Source organism: Bidens hawaiensis, unplaced genomic scaffold, assembly GCF_021521415.1.
Source record: "Bidens hawaiensis isolate Kalapana, Puna unplaced genomic scaffold, B.hawaiensis_p1.1 tig00031775_1, whole genome shotgun sequence".
In the NCBI taxonomy this organism is placed as follows: Eukaryota; Viridiplantae; Streptophyta; class Magnoliopsida; order Asterales; family Asteraceae; genus Bidens; species Bidens hawaiensis.
This window is the reverse complement of record NW_027495370.1, coordinates 184,546-209,738: the sequence shown is the minus strand read 5'-3', so window position 1 is coordinate 209,738 and position 25,193 is coordinate 184,546. Positions and strand designations below refer to the sequence as shown.

The 25,193-nt window shown below is 40.2% G+C and overlaps 1 long non-coding RNA gene and 1 pseudogene across 2 annotated transcripts; both read left to right on the top strand.

Moving 5' to 3' along the window:
* The first annotated feature begins 21,066 nt into the window (after nt 1-21,066).
* Nucleotides 21,067-21,902, top strand: LOC143582542 (protein MODIFYING WALL LIGNIN-1-like; annotated as a pseudogene). Its single transcript, XR_013143989.1, has 3 exons — nt 21,067-21,178; nt 21,254-21,444; nt 21,540-21,902. The product of XR_013143989.1 is annotated as a protein MODIFYING WALL LIGNIN-1-like (transcript).
* Nucleotides 21,903-23,908: 2,006 nt separating this feature from the next.
* On the top strand, nt 23,909-24,726 carry LOC143582537 (uncharacterized). The gene is made up of 3 exons (XR_013143988.1): nt 23,909-24,257; nt 24,372-24,553; nt 24,627-24,726. It is a non-coding gene; the product is annotated as an uncharacterized LOC143582537 (long non-coding RNA).
* The last annotated feature ends 467 nt before the right edge of the window (nt 24,727-25,193 follow it).

Below are 25,193 nucleotides of genomic sequence, written 5' to 3'. Positions count from 1 at the left end.
GTTAAACCTTAGGCGAACTTAGCTTTAGGCGAAGTTAAACCTTAGGCGAACTTAGCTTTAGGCGAAGTTGTCATCAGGCGAACTTGGCTTTAGGCGAAGTTGTCATCAGGCGAACTTGGCTTTAGGCGAAGTTGTCATCAGGCGAACTTGGCTTTAGGCGAAGTTGTCATCAGGCGAACTTGGCTTTAGGCGAAGTTGTCATCAGGCGAACTTGGCTTTAGGCGAAGTTGTCATCAGGCGAACATGGCTTGCAGGCGAAGTTCATCAGGCGAACTTAGCTTGCGGCGAAGTTGTCGTCTGCAGCTACTGTTCGTTCTTAAATCCCTTAATCACCTTCGTTTCTTAACCAAATAACTCAATTTAGGTACCCACGGGATCGTCTGACCAGCGCCTACAAACCCCAACCATCAAATCGACCTAACATCGATGCTTAAAGGGTGCGATTTAGGCATATAGGTTACGGGTTCTTTTTATCAATCGATTAACCCATCAAATCATAACTATTTTCAGTAAGATTAGCTTTGTTGGATTCGTTTTTACCATACAAACTCAGATCTATCATTTCTCAAATCAAACCGAACCTATACGAACGATTTCTAACTATAAACGTACATTGAACGAGTCGAACTACGAACACGGTTAAGCCTTGATGTTGTTTTGGTCCGTCACGACGTTCCAGCACCAACAAGCTCGGGTTTTCGCCTTCGGATCTTGGTTCGGGTCGTGTGTTTTTTGGGTGTGTGTGTATGGAATATGTGAGAATGAGGATTAAATGGTGGTTAATGGTTTTTATATTTAGGGATCATGGGCTTAAGCCCATGGACTCTCATTCCTTCTTTCATAACCCAAGTCCATAACCCATATCCATTACCCAACACTAGCCCGACCCATACCAACTCCTACTCTATTTATTTATTTCCCGATAACCCGAGTAAACTTTCCCTCTATTATTAAGTAATATAATTAATATCATTTTGGAAATTTTGGGATGTTACAGGCGGCGGAACATGCCGAGGTGTAACGATTGTCCATAAGCACATGACACTAATTAAAGTGACATTATTTAATAAACTCATTTCATTTCACAACATAAAAAATGTCACATAACAATTATCCATAAAATAACCATAAACAAGATATCATAAAATATGGCAAATTGATATTGTTCATTTTTACTAATATCCTAAGGTCTTTGATGTCGTTTTCTTCACAATCATAAATCAACCATGATGCAAACCTGCAACTTTTCATAAAATAAAGTTTGTCAACACAAAGGTCGGTGATCAATTCATAAGTTTAATCATATTAGTATATAATAAAGATAGCCACAAAACTTGCATAAGAAACGATAAATAAAAGTGGTAATTTGGATAAATAGATATCGCTAAACACATTAGCGACACCTAGCTATAAGGGGATGCCAAATAGTCTAGGATTTGATAGTTATCGTTAATTGCATTACGTTAACGACACCTTGCTATAAGGGGATGCCAAATAGTCTAGGATTTTATAGTTCCACCAACCAAAAGCGATAAACACATAGGCATATAAGCATAGAACACCAAATCGAGCAATTATTTAGGTAAAGTATACAACTACGTTTGTGGTTTAAGATTCAAATATAAAGCATTTTGTTGAATAAGTATGAAATGTCACCCCCAAAATAAAAAAATGGAAAATGGGGTATGAAGTACTCACCTTCAAGTAGTAAACTTGAAAGATGATAATTTGGAGATTTGTCGGATCGACGAGTTTAACGCACAATGCCTAAAAAGAAAAGAAGTCTTGAATTTAGAAAGGTTGTCTTGAAGGTCTTTAATCAAAATAAATGTTGAGAAATATAAATAATTAAAGTTCAAGGTTTAAAATGTAACTATTTAAGAATTTATAATAATAACCCTTTAAAAATGTAAGTTTGCTCGAAACTGGGTTAATGTATCTAACCTTAATATTTACTCAACCTATTTTAAGTAATAAGGTGGGTAAAATGCAAGAATGCAAATCTCTTTGGAATAAAGATACTAAAACGGGTTTTTTTATCGAGTGTTCGGGTTGTCGGTTCGGATCTTGATAATTGGTCAAACCCAAAGTCAACTTTCCAAAATATTGAATGTTATGAGATAACTCAATAAAATTTAATAAGACTTAACCAAGTATGTAGTTCCATTGTTTTAGAACTAACAACGCACGTTAAGTGAGTGTTCGGTTTTGTCGGTCCAAACTTTGTTATGAGATCAAGTTGGATCCAACATTTCCAAGTACTTAAGAAAATATTTAAAAATCAATTTTTAACTATTTTTAAAGAAATATACAAGTCTTGATGGCTAAAAAAACACACACTTGTGTGTCTTAAGCGAGCAAGAATCAGTTTGGTTCGGTTTCCATCTCACAACAAGTTCATAGATGGTTTCCACATGTCCAAACACTAAAGAACTTGTATAATAATGTACAAATAAAAAATACCAAAAGTTAACAATAAAGTCTTTAAACAAAAGTTCGGTTTTCGGTTCGGATCGTGTTTCGGGTTAAGACCGAGGTAATATTCTACAAACCCATAACCATAGAATTTGTAAAAATGATTTTAGAAACTTAGATCTAACACTAAGTATGTTTAAACAAACAAAACTAGTAACAAAGTTCGGTTTACGGTTTAGAGCTATTTACGGTTAAACCGAAGCATAGACTCTTAAAAACCCATAACCATGGAACTTGTAAACATGACCAACAAACTAAAATAAGCAAGATTAATATGTATGAACAAGTTATATAGATGTATATATATTAAGGACACGAAGTCCTCCATGAAGCCTTGCCTTATGGGGTTCGAAACCTCACCGACCGGAATCGGAGAAGTAACTACCAAAGGTAAACAAGGGGTGTATATTATATATATGTTGCACAACCATAAACAAGTATTAATAAGGCTATATAAACTAATTAAGATGAAAGACCAAAAACCTTCAAAAACACTTAAGAAGATAACCTTGAATCTTTGATGTTTGAGAGAGTTTTTTTTTTAGAGTTGTAGCAAGGGAAAATGAAGAGGAAAGGTGGTGTATATATAGGGTAATGTTGGTGGTCAAATATGGGTGTGAGACACAAGAGTTTTCATGCAAAATGGATAAAGCAAAAACACAAAACAACAAAAAAATAAATAAATAAATAAATAAATAATAAATAAATAAATAAAAATACAAATAAAAATAGGATGTTTTCAAGACCCAAAAAGTGTGAAACAATATTGTAACATAAATCCATCATTTTGATTATAACATAAGCTTCGGTTTACAAATCGGGTCGGTTTACATAATAAACAAATACAAAAACGAATACAAACAAGACCCGAAATTGACGAATGTCACAATTAATGCTAAAAACTAAACTGAGTTTGAACAAGCCTGTTTAATAAACGAGTTTGAACCTAAACGATCCTATTATTTATATATGAATGTTATAGTTAAAATATATACAAAAAATAAATATAAAATATAAGAAAATAGATAATAAATAGTAAACAATAAGTTCGCCGAGCTCGAGCCGAGCTCAAGCTTTAGAAATAGAGCATGAAACAAGCCTGGCGTTTTTCAATTCGAGCCGAGCTCATGTTTATAAACGTTTAGAGATTGTCTTTTAGTTGCTATTTGCAGTATGACAAAGTTCGGTGTTTTTCAAATGGTTAAAATAGTTAAAATTTGTTTATGATTTATAACTTATGCAACTAATTGATATGTAATTTTAGGATCAGACCATCTCAAAGTTCAAGGATTTTGTCAAAAAACTCAACTCACTACTATAAATGATTGTCTGTCTCTTTGAGTCAAACGAGTCATTTTAAAAGCATTAATAATGCAACCTCTTATTTTCATGTATTTCTCATTCCTTATACAACTCACTCATATGTAATCTTTAGATCTGGAAAATTGTGCGGGGCCGGTTTGTGTTACAGGTTTGAATGTGTTTGGATCAGTATGGGTTCAAAGCAAAGTGAGTTGGGCCAAAACGGTTCATTATTAAAGTCATCAATATGATTTGGGTCAATACGGGCTTTCTTTCATATGGACCATAAACTATATTCTGTGATTCATGACTGAAGCTAAAAATTTGATGCAACTATTAATAAATGAGGGTAATTCAGTCTTCATCATAAGTGCCATCATTCTTGACATATCCAATTGTTCGATTATTGATAGTTTGTTTCTCTATATCTGGCATGATCAAGCTTCATGGATTTTTGCAAGGTTGACTGCACTATTTGCAAGATCGGTTCACAAAGAATAATGTCATAAACATGATCACACATGGTTAACAGTCTTTTAAAGTGGTGAAACAAGTGGGTTGAATAAGATTGGCTAATGTTAAAAGTTAAAACATAGGTTGTGGATAACATGTCGAGATGGGTTGCATTTTTTAAACTTGGATCAGTCATGGAGGACCAACTTGGGTTGAACCCTTAGATATTTTCTATGTACAATTTGAAATATTATGTAGACACTGTTTTTTTTTAATTATTATTTGAAAATTTATGAAAGATTAAAGTTCGGTTGACCTGTTTACATTTCTTTCAATTGTATGCGTAACTTTTAATTTAAACCCAATGTAGTACATGTGTTCAAACTTAAATACTATGGAAATTTATCTATCATGTGTTTTCGTTATGTATATATTTTGAATTTTTTGGACTAACAAAATTAAAATTTTCAACCCGTGTGGTACACGGGTATCTAAGCTAGTATAAAAATATAAAAGGCTTATGAAGGGATATGTGGCTGATAACTAATCATTATGGAATGACACGTGTCAACACTAAATGACATGTATCCCCACGAAGCGACATGTGGATGATGACTAATCGACATGGAATGCCACGTGCCAACACATAATAAATGAGTCATCACAAAGAATGTCATATATCGAATTCTAATAACACCTCATGCTTACTCGTTAAGTTTCCAAACAATATATATAGAAAACTATAGAGTTCATTTTCATTCATCCCAAACTTGAATAGTCGAGTTAAGTTACCGACAATAAGAGGTCATGGAACATAATCAAGTGTCAAGTTTATTGACAAGTGATTATCATAGAATTAAAAAGGTGAATACACCAATCTTTTTTATAGCGCGAATGCGTTTAAATTTTCTTTACGACGTGAATACATCTACCTTTTTACAAAGTATTTACTCTTTAAAAATATGGATATTTATCAATCTTTAAAGAGTTTGAAAAGAATTTACATGAGGTTTGGTTTAGATCCTCTGAAACGTTTTGATGAAGAGTAGCTACAACAAGAGTAGTTGAAGTAAAAGAAAAAAATGTAGAAAAGTTCTCACCAATATATTTTCCCAATTTATGCGATAGTAATAGATGATGATAGGGGTATTTTTATAATTCAACCATCTATTAAAAAGTCTTAGTTCTAACTTCTGAAGTGTTGATGTCTGTGTACCTTTTTTAAAATGCGTTGATCGCTTCGTTTTAGATAATATGTGTATTAATGGAATACGTATTACTAATAACGAATAACTTAATGAAAGTCTAGTTTTAGAACTTTATTTTATTTTATATTTTGTTTATCTAATCTAGTTTAGAAAATGTCAGGATTTTAATTACATTATATTCCCCAAAATACATTGAAATCCAAGGAAAACAACACAAACTTTTAGTAATATTAAGGTAACGTCTTGTCGTCTAGTATGCAGAAATGACATTGAAAATAAAATGAGTTATTGTGAGGAAATGAGTAAATATATTAGCGTTTGGTATGTAGGAATTTCTAGCATAATGAAATGACTCATTGTGAGGGAACGAACAAAATGGTGTTTGGTTGCTCAATGAAATGGAATCAATGATTACTCATTAATCCCATTCCATCAAAACAATTCATCCCCATTTTTTCCATTCCGTTTCTCATTCACCCAATTTTCTCAACACCACTACCAGACAACAACCACCACCGCCTAACCATCATCGCCACCACCGCTACGCCCATCACCACCACCACCAACGCTACCACCGCCATCACCGCCTCCACCACGACCATTGTCATCGTCGCCGCCTGACCACCACCTCCACCACCACTGTCGCTACCTTGCCACCAACACCTGACCGCCACCGCCACTTCTACCTAACTGTCACCACCTCCGCTGCAACCACCACCACCGTCGCCGCCACCACCACTACGACCATCATCACCAGCGCTACTACCACCATCACCGCCGCAACCACCATCGTCGTTGTAGCCACCACAACCATTGCCATCGTCTCCCTGACCACCACCTCCCCCACCACTATCGCTACCTGGAAGCCGCCACCTTACCATCACCATTACCACCAATGCTACCACCGTCACCACTACCACCACCGCCACCACCATCGCCACCCCAACCGCCTTCCTTGCCGCCTGCCCGCTAATGCCACCACCACCATTGCCACCTCCATCCCACCACCATTGTTGTCGTGGGAGCTACCACTACCGTCTCCATGCAAATAATTTAATTTTGATAAATAAGTTGCTTTAATATATGAGTATTTTTATTATTTTTATTTTATTCCTATATTATTTGTGGAAAACAAACTACATAAAGTAATAATTTATTCCATTCTAAATGTTAACCAAATTAAACAAAAGAATTGTAATTTTCATTTCATTCATTTATTCATTCCATTCCTTATGCTAACACAAGTACGTCTCAATGGTATATTTGAAACTATATAAAATTTTATACATTAAAAATTATTATAAAAGCAAATATTAGTAAAATTAGTTATAATAATGTAATATTAAAAACAATAAAACAAAAGAGGCAAAACACATCGTGAAAGATGCGTAAGAGGTTAACAAGTCGTGAAAGACGCGTTTGATGGCCAAACATGTTGTGAAAGACGCGTTGAGGCCAAACATATCGTGAAAGACGCGTTAAGACCAAATATGTCATCAAAGTCGTGTTTATATTGGACATTTCTAAAAACTTTTATTTATGAGGATACAAATGAAATCTCTTTTCATTAATAGGAAATTTTGAGAATTTTCATTATAAAAATACCCCCCCATCATTGTCCTCACACATCATCTTCATTTGTAACTATCGTATAGAGAATTTTTCAATGAGAACTTTTCTACATTTTGTTTTTCTACTTTAGCTACTCTTTGCTCTTCACCAAACACTTTTGAGGGTAAGAAGAAAAATAACTCCCTGGATGAAGGATTAAAATATGCATGACCGAAGCATGATTTGGAGGGTTAATGGACCCCAGAACCTCTTGTAGTTCCTCCTTTGACCATGGCAAGTTAAATATTGTCTTTGCAAAATACACAAAGTAAACAAGCTGAAAAGAAGAATGGAGAAGAAATTGAAATGCAAATGTGGTCGTCAAGGCTATGAATACCGGAATGATGTGGATTTATTTTACTTTTGGAAATGAAGTTTGTCTTTGGTTTCAACCTTTGTTAAAATGGTATGAAACTTTTAGTACGAAATGTAATATGACATTATGTAAGAGTTACTCCCCTCCCTCAGAAAGCCTATACTTGCATGAAATGTTTTAACATAACATCAATCAAATTACTAGTTCAACTCACTTCTTTGGATGTAATTCTTTTTCAAGGTTATAATTTAATTTGTGATGTTGTTATGACACTATACAAATGTAGTGAGAGACATGTGAGCATGTTTAAGGAACCATATCGCATAGCGTTGAACAAAAAGATCACAATTGTGTTCAAGCTAAAACAGAAAAATAAACAAATAATTTCTAAGGTATATAATAGATAAACTGAAATTGTTGAGTTAGTTCATTCGACACAGGTGAATGAAATAGACAACACACTAAGATATTGTAGGAACTATTCGTATATAAAATTGAATTAAAACATATTTTTTTATTAATTTTATTAAATTATAATAAGGAATTGAAGAATTGGACAATAAATGGTAGTACTATTACAACCGAAATAAATTGAAAGTACAAGAAAGGGGATGAGACAGGAAATTGTTTGGATGAGAAATCGTATTCAACACTGGTCTATTAAACCAAATTTTGAGTCTTCAAGGAGAACTTATTTGTTTCTTAGGGTACAATTGTATTGTCTGAGAACACGCTAGCGTCCGAAGGTGTACCTTCAAGATATAACAAAGAAAACTAAACAATTGCTGGAAATTGCTTTGTGTATTCTGGTATGTTTGATAGTAAACACAAGTACGTTGAAATACCTATATCAAGAATTAATCGAAGAATTAATGGCATTGAGCATCTACAATGCTCATTATTCTCTTTAAATGCTATATTCGACTAGAATTGACTTTCTGTTTAAGCAAAACAAAACAATTAAGGAAGCTAAAAATGTAACAGCCAAGAATGATTGAGTAGTGGAAAACTGCTCAAGACAATTGCCACCCAAACATCCGAGCAGTGAGAAACAATTGCTGTCGAGCAACTACTTAGAACAACATAGTAGCCTGAACGACTGTTGAGCGAACAACTAACGTGCATGTCAACAGTTCCAATGCGCTTCCAACCCGCATCAGTCGTACCTTAGAGTACCAAGTGCTCTCGTGTGCGAATTTAGGGTTCTTTGCCTTTAGGGTCCCACTAATGTTCGCCTTAAATAAAACATTATATTTAAAGTGATCCCACTTATAACCCACTCCAAGACAATATGAAACGAGTTCCCACTTATTCATAGTTAGTTTTCCTTAAATATTTTTTCTACTTTGACAACTTTAAACACCCAACTTTGAGCATCTATATCTAGCTAATTCATCTTACCTCTGTTTTTAGATGAAGCTTGGTTAGTTGCGTAGCTCTCACATATAAGGTATAAACCCATTGAATATTTATATTAACAAAAATATAATATAACTATTTTTGTCTGAGGTAAAAAATACACTTTAACACCTCCCAAAAACCCTCATTTTCACTCATTCTTTCTACAATCCCCACACGAATTTCGATCGATTCAATCTCATAGTCTAAATCACCGTTTGAATTGCAGTTTACATGCATCCATTTGGTGAATTTCTAAATTTCCTAAATCCGTAATTGCAAGCATCAACATTATAGAGGACGTTATTCGTCTAACACACAAGTGTCAAAGTAACCTAGACCTTCCTTTTGTGTATATCTGAAGAGGTAGGTCCCCGCAAAGCCCAGTTGGACCCGCAAGACTCACCTTGAAGAGGTACGTCTGCGCAAAGACCAACTGGATCCGCATGACCCACCATGCTCAGAGAGATGAAGACCTTACACGCAGTAAGCCAGCTGTTCCCGCAGGAAAGCCTCCCTTGGTACAGTACCCTGCCTGTTCCCGCAGCTATGGGTACAAGCCAAGAAGGAAGGCTACCCGCACTAACAGTAAGGCTACACGCATAAGGCACTAACTCTTATACTTCAGTAATGTCACCTGAAGAAGGAATGAGCAAGGCGGGAATATTCCCGCCCAAAAGAGCCAGTCCGTACGCTTCTAGAAGATCTTTTGTACTATACCTACCAAGGTATGGACAAATAGACAAGATCTGACGAAAGCGACCCATGAACCAATCACAGGGTGACAGCTCACCGACAATAGTACGAGGAGGAGCACGCTCCAATACAAAATGTCACTATCAGCCGCTGCCTACCCACCAACTCCCATCGTGGCACGAACGTAGCCCATAGTTGGTGGAAAAGGAATATTATATACAGCTGGCCGTACCTGCTTGGAAACCTACCTTCGGCTATAAATACTCCAACACATTGGAACGGTATCAGGATATTATCTTATCTTCTCTCTAGCTATTTCTCTCTATATACACTTATATTCAGAGCAATCTAGTCTGATTCTCACGCCGGAGGGTGGTCACAAGGAGGAACCCCCCCTTCTCAGTGACGAGCTCACGGTGTCTGTTTTGCAGGTTGAGAAGAATAACCATCTTTGCCGGACCTAACCCTCGTGGGAAACATCTACTTAACCCTAAGATTATCCTTAATCTGCCGGGGTCACTTAGTGTTTCTTCATTGGCGCCATCCATGCATTAAGCTAGAACTAATTCCTTTTTTTTTTCTCAGTTTTTTCAAACTTCTGGAAAGATGGTTAAGGTTACTCCGATGCCAAAGCCACCGAGTGACCAAGAAACTCCGGTAACCACAACCCCAGCTACCGGGGGGAACACCGGTGAATACACGATTTTTACGAACACTACCCCGGTTACCCAAGCCGGGGCAAGTGCAGTAAACAATCCTCCCCTGGGATTCATTGATACCCAGGTGGAGAAACAACAGACGAGGCTTCCCCGACAAACACTAGATCAAGTTAAAGCTTGGGCGGAAGCACGTCAGAAAGAATTCCAAGCCGAGTTGGACGAACGTTTACGTTCACTCCAACAGGCCAATGATGAATTCGGAAGCACTCGACAACAGCTCAACATGAGCAATGATTGCGAGTATTTGGATGATGAAGATTGGGAAGAATCTGACAGTGACGCAAACCCTTGTCATAAGGCGAAAGGGAAGCGTAAAGAAGCAGACTTCCACTCGAGAAGAAATTTCGAGGGAACCTTCAAACCAAAGAACACGGGGGGGGGGGGGGGGGGAAACCCACGTGACTTCTTCAAAACTTTCAGGCCAACTGTTGCGAATGCGGGAACGTCTAAATTTGCAAGGGACATTGCGGAAGCAATCGCTCCAAAGAGTGCCAAACAGATGTCCAACATAGGCACTTACGATGGCATATCTGACCCGGACGATCACTTGAACAGATTTATAGCGGGGGCAACCGTCAGTAATTGGACAGAACCCACATGGTGTTACATGTTCCAGATGACGCTCGAGGGGGCAGCCAGAGCGTGGTTTGATCGTCTACCGATCCACCACATCTATGATTGGGCAGACTTCCAGCACAAGTTCAGCCAGCACTTCAGTCAACAAAGAAAATATACTGAAGAGCAATGGACGATCCTCAACTGCATCCGAGAGGAAGACGAATCTTTGCTAGACTTCATCACTCGCTTCAACTCAAAGAAGCTAAGTCTGGGCACTATAAGCGAAGATCTTGTTCGCGCCGCTTTCATCCAGGGCGCTGAGTACCCAGAGCTTATCCGCACGCTGACAGGTAAAGATGGCATGCCATCCACGTGGGATGCCATCATGACGGCAGCTAAACGCTTTGCCGAAACGGAGAAGCAACTGGGTAGAAATCTTCCCCAGAGCACAAACCTCTACACACAGAGAACAAGAGAAAATAACGTCCGTACCGCCCGACAAATAAAAAGAGGAAGCTTGGTATTTGGCAGTCAAGGATAAACTTTGACACCTCATCCAGCTCTCGCCCTCTCTTAGGCGGAAGGGATAACATGCACTCGTCGAACCGGAATCCCATATGGACGCTACTCACCAAAAGCGTCACCGAGATATTTGCCACCGAGAAGCTCCCATGGCCAAAGGCTCCAATAATCCGACAGCGTCATAACGCTGATCAGAGCAAATCCTGTGATTTCCACGGGACAAAAGGCCACACCACGGATGAGTGCACATCTTTGAAGGATATCGTCGAAACATTCGTCAAAGATGGGAAACTCACACACCTCGTGGCGTCAATCAAGAATGGAGGGAGGAATGACAATCGGTACAAGGGCAATGGACGAAAGCCCGTCGACATCAGCATTCACATGGTTCATGGCAACGTCAGAGGAAGAAAACGACGAACAACAGAGCCAAGTGCGTGGAAGGAAGCTGAAGTGCGCTTCCCGCATGTGCCAGGAGGGCCCAACAAAGAAGGCCCCATAGTCATCAAAAGCCAGCTGGGGCACTACATCACCTCCCGCACTCTTGCTGATAATGGCGCTTCATCAACGGTCATGTATAGGCAGTTCTTCGACAAGCTAGACGACGAAGACAAAGAACGCCTAGAAACAGTTTACGCCTCGATGGAAGGGTTCGATGGCAGCACAAACACCCCCTTGGGTATCCTATCCTTCCCCGTCACTCTCACGGACGGGAAGTACTCCCGCACAGAAGACGTGGACTTCGTTGTAATGAGGAAGCCACACCACACATACGACATTCTCTTCGGGAGAGATGGGATGGCAAGATTTAATGCCGTGGTGTCTTCGGTCCATGGGATGATGGGATGGCCAACAGCCGAGGGCGTTGCTATGATCACGGGCATTCCCCAGGTATGCATCGCATCTATCTCATCTAAACCCAAACCAAAAATGGCTAAACCAACCACCTCTGAACCAGAAGAATGGGCCTTCAATGGCAAATACCCTGACCTGGCTGTTACCATTGGCCCAACGATCACTAACCCCACACGCACCTTACTCAAACGCTTGTTGCAAAAAAATGCCGACATCTTCGCGTGGACACCAGCTGACATGACTGGTGTACCTCGAAGTAAGGCTGAGCATAAGCTCAAGTGTGACCCAGCATTTGCGCCGGTCATACAAAAGCGTCGCGTAATAGGTGCTGAACAGGCTAACACGTGTAGAACCCAAGTCAAGGAACTCCTTGACGCAGGCATCGTGTGCGGTAGTAAATATCAAACATGGGTTGCAAATCCCGTCATGGTACTGAAATCCAACAAACAATGGTGCATGTGCATAGATTTTAAAGACCTAAACAAAGCATGCCCCAATGATTGTTACCCGTTACCCAAAATTGACCTTAAGAATTTGGTGAGCGATAACGGCACCAACTTTGCTGACCAGAAGCTACAAAAGTGGCTGAAAGAGCTTCAAATCACCCACACCTTTACCTCAGTGGCACACCCACAGGGTAATGGTGAGGTGGAAAGAGCAAACAAGAGCATCGTCGACGGTATAAAGAAAAGACTCTTGGAGCATAGATCCGGCTGGGTGGACGAGGTTCCACATGTCCTTTGGGCAAACAGAACGCTAAAAAAGGCAAGCACGGGCGAAACCCCGTTCAGCCTCACCTATGGCACTGAAGCCATGGTTCCAGTTGAGATCGGTCTACCTTCACCAAGAGTCATAACTCAACCAGAAGACAATGATGCGGAAAGACGGTTAGACCTTATGCTAACCGAAGAGCGCAGAGACTTAGCCGCAGCGCGTGAAGAGAACTACAAGCGACAAATGCAAAAGTACTACAACACGCGGGTGAAACTCTGCAACTTCAATGTCGGAGACTACATACTGCGTAACAACGAGGCTTCGAACCAGGAGCGCCTAGGAAAGCTGGCCCCGGTCTGGGAAGGGCCATACATTATTAAAGAAGTTCTGGGAAAGGGCGCATACCGGCTCGAAAGGCTCGATGGCACCCCCATCCCAAGAACATGGAATGGAGCTCATAGATCAATTCCAAACTTGTAACGAACAGGCCAAGAGCCACTTCTAATAGAAATGATTCTCCTTATCACATTGATGTTGATAGCCTTACCTTTATACTTATGAACTGACCACACTGATATGCCGGTATTCACCGCATAAATAAGTGAGGGAGGAAGTAAGTCGTTGCGTGTGGAAAGCGGCACAACCCGCATAAACACAAAAACAGTAAAAATTTCTAAGGGGAAGATGAGGAAAACCTTCACGCAGGTCAGATATAGATAAAGTTTGGTCATCCTACTAAGTGAAAGTGACGGTCCTACCCACACAATCATGATAGAGGAAACAGAACATTAAACTATTGTCTTACACGCGTCGAAAGGTTAACTTATTCAAAACACTTAGAAAATTGCTAAGTTAAACTAAAATATGCATGAGCAAATCATATAATGTTTACAAGGCAAGGTGTTAACAAAACATTTATATTTACATTAAAAGCTGTTCAAAAATTACAAAATGGCTAGGTATTTACCCGCCTACAAAAAAGTACAAATCTATCCTAACGGCTGGGAGGAATCTCAAGATTCAGGCTTCGGGACCACTCCCTCCAAACCCACTTGAACCCGCACCATCAGTTGGCTGTGGCTGTTCAAAGAAAGATTTGAGAACGGCTAGCCCGTCATCAGCAGCAGCAACTTCGTTCACCTTCTCCACAACCGGATTAGAAAAAGCAGCATACTGGTTCACAGCTTGGTCGTAGGCAGCTTCAGTATTAACATCATGTAGAGGAAATTTGGAAGGCGGGATGCCTTTCTCTGCAAATCCTAGACCAAGCAAGAAACCAGCCTTCTCTCCATCCTCATGAGAAGCATTGAGGGCTGCACTCATGGCATCATCATAGGATGTGTTCGCGAAAATCCGATGCACAACCTACACAAAAAAAAAATAAAAAAAAAAAAACTTTTCTAAGTATAAAGAAAAAGAGCAAAAAGCAAAGAGTTAGGGAGCTATGCGTACCTGCGGCAACGCTTCTCGTAGAAGCCAATCCTTATTGGACAGAGCCTCTTGAAGGGTAGCTTGAGCTTGATCGCGGGCGCGTTCGGCCTCATTCTTGTTTAGGTTGGCAAGCAACACGTCCTTGGCAGCAGCCTCTTCAACGCCTTTAAGCTTGCGCTCAGTGCGATCAAGCACACCCCTCTGATCCAAGAGCTCCTGTAGCTTCTTGGCATCCTCCAAAGCCAAAGCCTCATGAGCCTGCTGAAGCTTCTCCAGTTTGGCTTTCAGCTCTTCATTCTCAGCGCGTAGAGGCTCAGCAACAGCTTCAGCTTTGGTGACCCTTTCAGTTGCATTACGCGCAGTTTCCTTAGCCAACCTAAGCTGTTCGTTAATAGCTTGGGTAGCCTTGGAACGGGCCTCATGCCTAGCTTGAATTTCGGCCTCAAGATCCTTGAAGGCCTTCTCTTTCTCCGCAGCGGTGGCGGCAAGCTTCTTGTTCTCCTCCCGCAGCGATCGCACCTGAGCCCCCTCCAAGCTACGCGCAGTCTTTAACTTGTCGTTTTCACGACAAAGTAACTCGACACGCGGCTGCATCCGGGCGAGAAGGATTCGGAGCTCAGTGGACAAGCGGCCTTCCTGGTAGCTAACCATCGCCTCCCCCAATGCACCACTTGGAGCGGCATGGCGCGCCCAGTCGACGCAGTCTGCGGCAGTCAGGAGAGTTGTTCCTCGGCGGATATTCCACCTTGGAGCATAAACCTCATTGGAATCCGAAACTGCGAAAACAAAAAACAGTTAGGAAAAAATGACAAGAATGGATAACAGGCCAAAGTAACCCCACGCACCTGTAGGGTCGATAACAGGCCGATAGCCGCTAAACCCATCACCCGAACCTAAAGGATATCCATCCAAGAGGTCAAGGAGATGGGAATGAGGAAAAGATTGGACCCCCTCATCAACAGAGGTAAGTCTAGAGGCCCCAACTCCAAACATACCTGAAGAACCGGCCAAGGACGAGGTAGTCGCTGACGCCGAATGTGACACTGCAGAAGCCATTAAGGTAGAGACCATCGGAGATGAACTCATTTGAGATGAACTCATAACCGTGGTAGCCGCCGCAGACGAGCTCGCGGAAACAGTCACCGCCGGTCCGGTGAATGATGTAGTAAAGATGGCACTGACGGCCGGCGGAGAAGTTGAACTGCTCAACCCAGCAACGAAACTGGACGCCATCGTCGGCACAGCAGCCATGACAGATGACGTCATAACCGGAACAGTTGCTTCAACAGTATGAGCAACTGAACCAGTACCAGAAACAGGCGCAGCCGCCTGGGTCATCGCCTCAGATAGGTTGACCAAACCTACCGTCGTGGGTCCTGAACCACTTCCTCCCGCACCGCTCTCAAAAGCAGATAAGTCCACTCCTGCATGAAGAAAAACAAAAGATATAAAAAACAAAGGCGGAAGGAAATGCGAAAAAGGTACACAAAAAGTATACTTACTGGTTTTCTTGATTTTGAAAGCCCTGACAGGCGGAGATGGACCCGATGAAACTGGCCTCTTCACGCCAGTCACCTTCGCAGCGCTTGGTGGCTCGGAAGTGACAGTTGTCTCAACCTCTGAGACAATGGTCTCATCACCACCACCAAGGTTCCCCGCCGCCTCCTCACTTTCAGTCTCAGAATCAAACTGATTCCCCAGGTCAACGAAGGTAGCAACCTTCGTTTTGCCCTTCGCGCCAGCCGCCTTCTTCTTCCTCACTATAAAAGGTCCATCTGCGGAACCCTCATCAGAAGATGACAAGATCAGAGGAATTCCAGCAGAAGTTTGAGCATGAAGAGGACGAGGATTAAAGAACTCCTTACCTGGCCGAGTGGCGCTTAAAATCTCGTGGCCTGGCGGGTAGACCTCTACGAATCTATCCGCAGTCTGCTCCAAAATGGGCAACTCGTTTTCATCGAGATCACGAGTACCCAACCGTGCGGGACCACCAGTCTCCTGCGGGTGCAAGAGCGACTGTAAGTCGTTCCCCTCTGAAATAAAAAAGATAATCTTAGAAGGAAATCCTAAACCAACACAAAAGACGGAGCATACCATAAGGAATATAGTTCAAACCGTATTCAAGAATGATGGGTATTTGCGGCGTCCCAGACCCGGCATCCTTCCACACGCGGCTCATCCCAAGCATGACCATCCCAGACTCGGCAAAGCGATAAACAGGAGTCCGAATCTGGGAGATCTTGGTGAACCACTCCGTCTCCTGATAGTTGGAAGCCGGAAGATTCGGGAGTGCCTTCCCATTCTTGAACGTCATCGTGATGGGAACGACACGAGCGGAAATGAAGAAAAACTCGCGCTTCCAAGAGCGAAGACTACGCTCGATAGTGCAAATCTTCAAACCCTTGATCCGAGTGACAAGGGTATACCAACCCTGGACGCACCTCCAAGTATAGAAGGTCATCAGGCTGTCGAATCGAGGCTCAACATCCAAAATACGGCACACCCATTCCAAATGGCGAACTTTAGCAATCGCCATTGGGTGCACCTCTGTCAAGTGAACATCGTGTTTCTCCAAAACACGGTATACGAACTTCGTTAATGGGAATCTTAGATTCCCATATATGAAGAACGAAGCGTAAACCGCTGTCTTGCCCTTAGGGGCGTCGTATACCGTTTGGTGGGTCTCCGGGAACTCCGGCTCATAGGGCTCCAGCATGAACTTCTTGACGATGTAATGGTACATATCGACAGAAAGAGTACACTGACACTCGCCAGCAGTACTCTTATTGTCCTTGCCGGACGTTGACGTCGGGTTCTCGAGGAACACGTCGGACTCTTCGACGTTAACCTCTGGGTCATGAGAAGAAGACATTTTTAAATGTGGATGAAAAGATGAGTATTCTCCGGAAATTGCTTAAAAGAAAATGGAGAGTGAAGTGAAGGTAAGGGATGAAATACACCCTCCCCCTTATATACTCATCGCAATAAATGCGATGAATTTAATACGGATGAGAGAGAAGGCGCAGGAGCAATGACACGGCGACACGTGGGGATAAAGCAAGCTAGCAACGGGTGTCAAAAAGGCGCGTGCCATAAAACTCGCGCCCACGCGCCTGAAAAAGCGTTTTGATTGACCACATGCTGTCACGTCGTCATAACTTCCTGCACGTCCTGAAACCGTCAGAATACGCCAACGTCCTTTCAACCGTTTGGACTGTCCTTATCTTTTCACCAACCCTCCGAATTTCAAAAAGATTCAAAAATAAGAGGGAATATACCCCCTTACCTTAGAAAGCAAGAAACCATAAGACAAGTGCGGGTACAGTGTCAAGGCGAAACCCTTCACATACTTAGCACTTGCAGGGAATTGAAGCCAAGAAGATACCTTGGAAAACAAGAAACCATAAGATAAGTGCGGGTATAGTGTCAAGGCGAAACCCTTCACATACTTAGCACTTGCAGGGAATTGAACCCAAGATGGATCTTATGGGTCATGCTTGCGAAAAGGGAAATAACACCCCCGCATGGCGGGAACGTTGAGAACTAGATTGTTTGAAGCTTCAAGGTGGAATTGGTTGTTTAACATAACTGATCACTATGTCAAACTACCAATACCCCGTGGAGAATCTACACAAGTGAAACTCAACGCTCCCGACTTGCGGAGAGGTTACGCACCTACCCGCATCATACCCAAAAATCAGGCAGAAAAAGTCGGGAATTTTCTGCAAGTGACATTAGGAAAACTGCGGGAAGAATCCCCATGGAGAACCTTAAAAAACGAAAACCCCTTTAAAACCCCTTGCTTAAAGTCCAAAAGTTCACCTCACTTATTAACAATTCATGAGAAGAACAATGGACTGGGGGGACTTGAAGAGGTAGGTCCCCGCAAAGCCCAGTTGGACCCGCAAGACTCACCTTGAAGAGGTACGTCTGCGCAAAGACCAACTGGATCCGCAGGATCCACCATGCTCAGAGAGATGAAGACTTTACACGCAGTAAGCCAGCTGTTCCCGCAGGAAAGCCTCCCTTGGTACAGTACCCTGCCTGTTTCCGCAGCTATGGGTACAAGCCAAGAAGGAAGGCTACCCGCACTAACAGTAAGGCTACACGCATAAGGCACTAACTCTTATACTTCAGTAATGTCACCTGAAGAAGGAATGAGCAGGGCGGGAATATTCCCGCCCAAAAGAGCCAGTCCGTACGCTTCTAGAAGATCTTTTGTACTATACCTACCAAGGTATGGACAAATAGACAAGATCTGACGAAAGCGACCCATGAACCAATCACAGGGTGACAGCTCACCGACAATAGTACGAGGAGGAGCACGCTCCAGTACAAAATGTCACTATCAGCCGCTGCCTACCCACCAACTCCCATCGTGGCACGAACGTAGCCCATAGTTTGTGGAAAAGGAATATTATATACAACTGGCCGTACCTGCTTGGAAACCTACATTCGGCTATAAATACTCCAACACCTTGGAACGGTATCAGGATATTATCTTATCTTCTTTTAGCTATTTCTCTCTATATACACTTATATTCAGAGCAATCTAGTCTGATTCTCACGCCGGAGGGTGGTCACAAGGAGGAACCCCCCCCCCCTTCTCAGTGGCGAGCTCACGGTGTCTGTTTTGCAGGTTGAGAAGAATAACCATCTTTGCCGGACCTAACCCTCGTGGGAAACATCTACTTAACCCTAAGATTATCCTTAATCTGCCGGGGTCACTTAGTGTTTCTTCAATATCTTTGGTGAGTAAGCTAATGGAAGATCAACCAACTCCTAAGTAATGGTTCTGCAAGATATAAACAATTTCATTCTTCTTTCCATTGAGATCTTTTTGACGAGGTAATTAACTACTTGATGGTAGGTATCAAACTATCCATCCTAGGTCATTTGCTTCGTCTAGGTTCATCCTCTTCAACCTCATGTCGTTAATCTATCTCATCATCAACAACATCATCAACCGGGGTACAATACCACAGGTTGATTAAATAAATCCCTTGATAATTAGAATGCCAAAACAACCAATACATGATGTTGGCATGCAGCGTACTTTAAGATGGTACCACACCCGACCACATGTCAATAAGTTCACACTTTAGGGGGGTGTTTGGTAGAGAGAGTTGTGGGTGGAGAATTGAATTTCTCTTGTTTGGGAGAATTGAGAGGAGAATTGGGTAGAGAATTTCAATTCTCTGGGAATTGGGTTTAGTGTAAAATTGGAGAATTGGATTTCTCTCCATTTGGAAGAGAAATGGATTTCTCTACTCCCTTCTTCATCCCTTCCTCCCGCCGGCCATCACAGATTCGCCGCCGCCACTTCCGGCCAACTCAGGAAACCCACTTCTGCGATGAGGATGATGATGATGCCGACCGGCGATGAGCCGCCACTTCTGCGTTCGCGTCCGTTCATAACCCACGTCCCTAAATCGGAACCCTAAATCACGATTAGGGTGTTGCGAGGATGATGATGATGCCGACCGGCGATTAGAGCCACCACTTCCGGCCACTTCCGACCTGCGATGAGCCACCGGTGATTAGGGTCTCTGCTCCCGTTTCTCCGCCATTTCTCCACCCATTTCTCTATTGTACCAAATAAAGGAAATGATTTTCAAATCTCCACCCATTTCCATTTCTCACCAATTCCATTTCTCTCCCATTTCCATTTCCATTTCTTTTCATTTTTTTTCTCTGTACCAAACACCCCCTAGGTATCTACATCTGGCCATGGAATACATTATACGTACTATGATTGCAAAGAAGAAAAAAATACCAATTAATTAATTACTTAACTTTGAATAAGTGTGATGTTCGTACGTGGTGTATGATGATTCAAGTTCATTGAAATACATATCAAGTGAATTAAATTCTCATAATTACACCTCCAACGGGCATATTTAATTAGATGGAATTGGATGTCCACAAGTATTTTTTTTTTTTTTTGAACATACAAGCTTTCCTCCTACTATTTACATTATACCGCCAATGTCAGGAATCGAACCCTGGACCTCTCACCAAAAGGCCAAAAAGCCTTTACCATCCCACCAAAGTGGTGATGTCCACAAGTAATTAGAGAAACAATATCATGATAGATATTATTTATACGTAAATATGTAATTATTGAGGGATCTCTGACAAAACCTAGTAAAATATATAAAATGAGAAAAATATGAAATTCGAATGACACCGTCTGTAGATACTACATACAAATTATCAAAGAAAACGTCGACCAGGGTTAAACCAGCACTTACCAACGACAACTATAACGAGAATATTGGGAGTTATTGGAGAATATTCTCCGATCGCGAACACTTGTTAGTTAGAGATGTATATAAAAAGTGTGAGAACAACAGTTACAAATAGTTAAATAGTTAAGTTTTACTCATCAAATTAAATGCTAATATATGATCTAAAACGATGGCAATGCTGAAATCGATGTATTCAAATTTATAAACTTGCAAAAAACATACGTAAACATTTGTTGGAAAAATAAACACAAATATTACTATACAAACTTTTTAAAAAACTAATTATGAATTAAAAAAAAATTCATCGTTAGAATGACAAGATAGAATCATAGAAAAAGATTCAGACAATATGAATGTATAATATGCCATGTTACTCTCAGAAATAGTTGGCAACGACTTTAATAAGTCGACGCATCAAAGTAAACCTTATGATTTTGTTATTTAGTATCAATTTACATATTCTTAGTCAAAGTCTACGACTAACTTGAACGTCTCATCCTTCTATATATACACACGTTTTCAGCCACATCTCTTCATATACACTCCATATTGTTCCATACACACCTCACAACAATGGAGAACAAAGTGCTCGGCTTCTGCGCAATTGCAGCGGTGCTTGGAGTAATATCCGCAGCCACCGGATTCGCAGGGGAGGCGACAAGAGTTAAGGTAACAATTGAAATTAATAATTTGTTTAACTAAACTTAAGAAATGTTTTTAACCTTTATAATGATATATGTGCAGGCTTCTGATGTTTTTATTTATGACGGTTATTGTGTTTATCCAAGTAGCCCGGCTCTCGCACTTGGAATCGTGTCAGCCTTGTTCACAATCATTACACGCATTTACATAAGTGTTACATTTGGCGGAGCTGGTTGTTGTCGAATCGACCCTAATGCGACTCCCATTTCCAAACTACTTTTTGTACTCTCATGGTATGTTACTGATCTTGTTTTTAGTTACATATTTTATGACAATATGTAATCTAGTAACTATATAATAACAACTAGTTTTAATGTTGGATATCCAGGGTGGCTTCAGTTATAGCAGTGGTTCTACTGTCGACAGCGGCAGGACTAAATAACAGACAAGGTGGAGAGGTGGATGCATATGGGTATATTACAATATGTTATGTTGTGAAGCCTGGAATATTTGCAGCAGGAGCTATTTAGCTCTCTTAAGTGCGGTTTTTGGTATTGCGGCGTATCTTACACTAGCTCCGCCATCGCAAACCAACACGTATCCTGCGGTTGCGATCCCGATGGGTACTAATGTTGATCCAGAGAAGAACCCAGTGCCATTCCCTCCTCAGCAATACCCTCCCCAACAATACCCTCCCCAGCAATACCCTCCCCAGCAATACCCTCCTCAGCAATACCCTCCACAGCAATAGCCTCACAACAATAGTCAAAGTAATAAGATGGGACATTTTACACACTAGTATCTGAATGCAATTTTAATTGTGTGGTTCATATTTTAAGTCGTGTTTTCTTTGTTGCTTGACTTTGTAATTTGTAGTTTCATTTTCAGTACTCCTTCATGATCATGGTGTGTGTAATAATAAAATGATTATATCAATTGTTTAAATAAGTTGTTTTCTCAACGAATATTTAGTCAAATACTTATTGCACTTCATTAAAAGATTTGACTAAGTACTATCACTTCTCATGTTCTATTAAATTTTCAAAGTATGTTATTTTTGCATCCATATATATTAATATATGTTATAAAAATGTAGTATTCTTGTATAAAGCAACGTGTTTTTTGTACTGTAAACGTGTTCGTTTGCAATGAAAATATATACATGCAATAGTTAGTTATAGTTAAGATAACAATTCATTTTCTCATGCATGTGATACAAGATCAAAAAAGTATATAAGATAAACTAGTTTTTATCCTCCGTATTACGGGGGTTGTTTTATATTATTTGTTTCTAATATTTATTTGTTTTTTAAATTTTTATTTTTTGTATCGTATGAAAGTTAATAATATACTTATAGTTTGATGATAAATTGCTTCACAAATAAATGAGATGTTATAACCCGGTTTAAAAGCTATATGGGTTTAATGAGACCCAAGACCCGTTTATTTTTTAATTATAAATAATATAAATCTTTTTTTAAATAAATCAGATATTAATTTTTAGTAAATCCCTACTTTATAGGGTTTTTATATCAAATATTTGATTGCATTAGTTTTTAATTTAATGAGATGTTATAACCCGTTTAAAAAATATTTGGGTTTGATGAGACCCATACCCATGAATTCGGGTCAAATGCATGAGAAGTCTCCATTTAAAAATCAAGCAAATCTGGTGACTCCAAAAAAAGGGGGAGTGACCACATCGCGACACGTAGGATTTTTATGCTTTCGTTTATATATATTATAGATGCGTATAACAGTCTTCTTTTGTATATTTCTTTCTAAACTTCAAACAAAAATTACATGACAGTTATATAACGGTAGACCACTAAAACTTGAAACCAAAAGAATGAAATGATGTAGTAAAATGCCCTTGCAAGCTAAATCTTTGCAACAACGTGATGCTTGGAAAGAAGAATGTCAACTTGAGTGGAGATCAACTAACATCAATTAGAAAACCAAATGCCTAAATATATGGCGTCAATGTTATAGAGTGGGATAACCTGCAAAATGTAAGCATAACTCGGATTATAATGACATACCAACGAATATCAGTTGATTTATGGGTAGGAGCCTAATACTAGACCTCACAACAATATATTTTTTCTTTCAACTCCAACCACTGAGGTTGGATTGACGAAATACACAATAGGTGTAACACTTTGTCCCACGGGGTACAGTTACTACTACAAAATTGATCAAAAGACTTACAACCACATATTTTCATAAAATACAAATATTAAATTGTCAATAACATAAGATGCCAAAATATTCATCACGGTTCTTCCCTCCACCCATCAATATTTTACTTTCCCTCAAATCTAACCACAATCTTCGCCCAACCATTGGCCGACGAAGCCCAGAACCTCTCGTTTCTACTTCTCCTCATCCCTAATATTCACGGAGAGGTGATGATATATAACCTCCTTTTGATAAATTTCATCATTTATATGCATTGTTACCATATCTGCTAGTAATTACATTTGTAGTTGTTGGACTACCCCTATGGTAGCGGTAGGTTTTCGTTGCCGGTGGTCGTTGGACGACGCCTATGGTAGCGGGGTTTGCCGTTGCCGGCGGTCGTTTGACAACGCCTATGGTAGCAAGAAATTTTCCGTCGGTGGTCGTCTGATGTCGCCTTTGGTAGCGGCTGATTTACATTTGGTTTATTGCTTGTGTTTATGGCTCGTGGCTTCGATTATCCCGCTCCAACTTGATTATTTGCGATGTCCATTTTTTGACTTAAATTTTGAATTACTGATGTGTGGGGAATATAAGAAAGTTAATGAGCCTGTATCTATACATGTATTATAGTTTAACGAGTCATGTAATTTGGTTATTTGTCATCCTCTACTAATTGTTTGTTTGCTGTTAATGTGCTTAGGTCATTGTGGATTGGTTCATCATCATTCGTGCGATCAAAGTAATTTGCTATCTGAACCTCTTTCAGTTAATGATATCACATATCATTTCGTAGGCACCTTTCTTAGAGCACTAATGGCAACTATTGTGAATTTTATTGGAGCAAATGTGATTATGCAGTTGGGCAGGCTGCAACATTGAGGAAACCCTTGCATGCAGATTTGAGTTTGGCAATGTGGATGTGGTGAGTGAGGTTTTGAGTTTTGGTGATTATTTGGTGTTTTTGTTAAAGAGTGTTAGGTTTCTATAATTCATTAATTTGATGATGATATGTGTTTTGATTTTTGAAAAAAAGCAGGTTATTAAGTTAGGATCAGTTGCCACTTAATTTCATTTATGCTTGAATTGGATTTAAAACAAGATGCGAAAATGGCATGGTTGCAAAATGCTTATTTTTACGTTGTTCAGAACCGAGCAACAACAACCTCTATGCGTGTCCCGCTGTAGGCCTGCAGCGCGTTGTGTGAGACCCAAAGTTAGGTAAAAAGTTTATACATAATACACTTGCATATATTTTAGGCTTCATTTTGTTAATGTAAATGTGTTTTGTTAGGTAATTTCTATGGTTTGGGTTAGGCGTCGGTTCGGTTTGCAAGTATGAAGACATCTGTTCGGGTTGCAAGAATGAAAAAGTCGGTTCGAGAAGTTATTGTGTATTTCTTTCATTTTTTAAACATATATATATATATATATATATATATATATATATATATATATATATTTTTGGTACTTTGAAACTTTGTGTATTTGAAACTTTTGTTTGTATATTTGGTCAGTTTTAGGCATATATATTTGTGTTAATTGGGTTTGGGATAGGTATATTGTATTTAAAGCTAGTTAAAAAGAAAAAAAAAAGAATCTTGCTTATCAAAAGGTGCAGTTGGTTACAATTGACTAAGAGGGGTCAAAAGGTGCGGTTGCTACTTGAATACTAGAAGATGCGGTTCAGTTTATCAAAAGGTTCGAGGCTATTTGGTGCGGTTCTAAGACCGCACCTTTGGGCCAAAATACCCGCATCTTATGGCTTGTTTTGTACTAGTGGAGGAAAACTACTTATAACGTGAAAATGTACTTAAGATGGTGTAAATGGACAATGAATAAGGTTAAACAAGTCTACTAG